Source organism: Octodon degus, unplaced genomic scaffold (assembly GCF_000260255.1).
Source record: "Octodon degus isolate 3935 unplaced genomic scaffold, OctDeg1.0 scaffold00118, whole genome shotgun sequence".
Taxonomy (NCBI): domain Eukaryota; kingdom Metazoa; phylum Chordata; class Mammalia; order Rodentia; family Octodontidae; genus Octodon; species Octodon degus.
Window position 1 is genome coordinate 2,096,833 of NW_004524694.1, and position 1,947 is coordinate 2,098,779.

A 1,947-nucleotide genomic window follows, 5' to 3' on the forward strand; every position below is an offset into this window, starting at 1 on the left:
ATTCAGCTCCTTCCTGCTGCAGCCCTTGGAAGTGAACCTGTTGTGCCCCTCTGATGCATTGTTCAACCTGTGGTACCCCTCTGTTGTGCCCCTGGCCCAGGGGTCAGAGGGGAGCGCCGAAGCTTTCCCACACAGGAGTCTTGCCTGGGCTAGGGCTGCATCTGGGGCTCCAGAGAGCATTGCAGAAGTTCTTACTCACTGGGTGGGTTTGAGGGCAGGGGCTCCGGAGGGGTGGAGGGGTCGCGAGGACATGGCAGAGGGTCTCAGGAGGTGTGCCTGGCTTTTGGTCTGTAGAGGTCCCACAGGCACAGGGCACCCAGAAGCTCTGCCACACACTCACCGGGCCTGGGCTGGGCTGGATCTGGGGGTCTGGACAGTGTTGCAGAAGTTCTCACTCACTAAGTGGGTTTGGGGGCAGGGTCTCTGGAAGCCCTTATGTCAGGGGCTGGCCTGGGCTTGATTGGAGAAATGCAACCAGTGCAGGGGGGAGCAGGAGCTCACCCCCACACTGGCTGGGCCTGAGCTTGCGTGGGATGGAGGTTTCCCTAGAGGTGTGAGAACTTTTTTTAAAAAATCACTCATTGTACTTTCAAGCCCTAGCATAATTCTTAGTTGCTCAAAAATGTGAAAACATACTGATGTTACTTGATGTTATGATCCATCTTCTACTTTTCTGTCAGTAAATATAATTTTTAAAAGTAGTTCCCACATTATTCCAGTTTTCAATATCATCAACTTTTTCAAGGCAAAAAATATTGCACTTTGTACCAAAGAGTGTATGAACTTCAGAGTGTGGAACATAAAATGGTGAGCCTCCAAATTTTATTGGATCATAAGAGAAAACAGGCATGAGGTAGAGAAACCCTTTTTTCAGTAGGGACAGAATTATAACTGTCTATCATTTACGGTTACTGGGGTTCACAGTGACTAATGCTACTCTGTCCCAGTTCCTGTCAAATTTACCAATATATGGTATGGGAAGATCAAAAATGGTGCAGAGTACATTGAAATATTCCCCAAAGAACGCTCAAATACTTTTGCAACAGGAATTTCAGGAATCTGTTCTTGTGAATAAGATTCTGCTCCATAAAAAAAATTCATAACCCAACTTCATTGATTTCAACACCAGCTATACTGTGTCCCACTTCCGCAAACCATTTCCTCTCCACTGCTTTTCTACACAGAGAAAAAAACAATCTCAGTCTACTCTTGCTTTTAAAGAAAGTATCCAGATGCTTCTTTTATAGCTGATGTCCTTCTACTTGATGAAATCCAGTTTTGTGGTTCACCCAATTGTCTTGTCATTCTTTCAGGGTCATGAATTTATTCTTCTGTTCCTCAGTATCAGGGTACTCTTTAGTATCAAGGGAATTTCTTGAATCATTCAGAGTTTGGCAGATACCCTTGTCTCACAAGCAGAAAACTCCAATGTCGTGTCTCATTGTTCTCACTGATGGCTTGCTGCCAGCCACTGCTGCCTCATGGTTACTTGACATACTAAGGCTACCATAATGATGACTTTGCAATTAAATAGTAAAATTCTTTTGAACATTGTTAGAATATGGTACGATAGCTCAAGATCATTCCATTAAATTCATCAATGTGGTTTTCAAAATCAGTTTTCCCTTCTCTATGATATAGTCAGCTTGACTTATTACCTTAAAAATGGATCCTTTTTTATTTTAAAGGAAAAAAATAGTAAAACTATTTCAAAATAGGTTAGTAGGAGATACAATGATTAATACATTGCATACTGTTTTCTTTATAGTAATTTCTCATAGTATAAGCTATAGGCATGATTTTTGTCCTAACAATATTAGCACAAACCTTTCTTTTGAATGAATTAAGAGGAACTAGCTATATAATAACCTTAACTATTTTGTGTATAAATACACTGTTTTTTCCCTTTCTTCCTTTTCCCTTTATTAGTTTTTCTTTTTTTTTTTT

The 1,947-nt window shown here is 41.2% G+C and overlaps 1 protein-coding gene and 1 pseudogene across 1 annotated transcript in view; one reads left to right on the forward strand and one right to left on the reverse strand.

Annotated features, from left to right (window-relative positions):
• The window catches only part of Vps13b (vacuolar protein sorting 13 homolog B), an 881,657-nt gene that overhangs the window by 606,515 nt on the left and 273,195 nt on the right, over nt 1-1,947 (forward strand). The window lies entirely within an intron of this gene.
• On the reverse strand, nt 677-1,510 carry LOC105743341 (annotated as a pseudogene).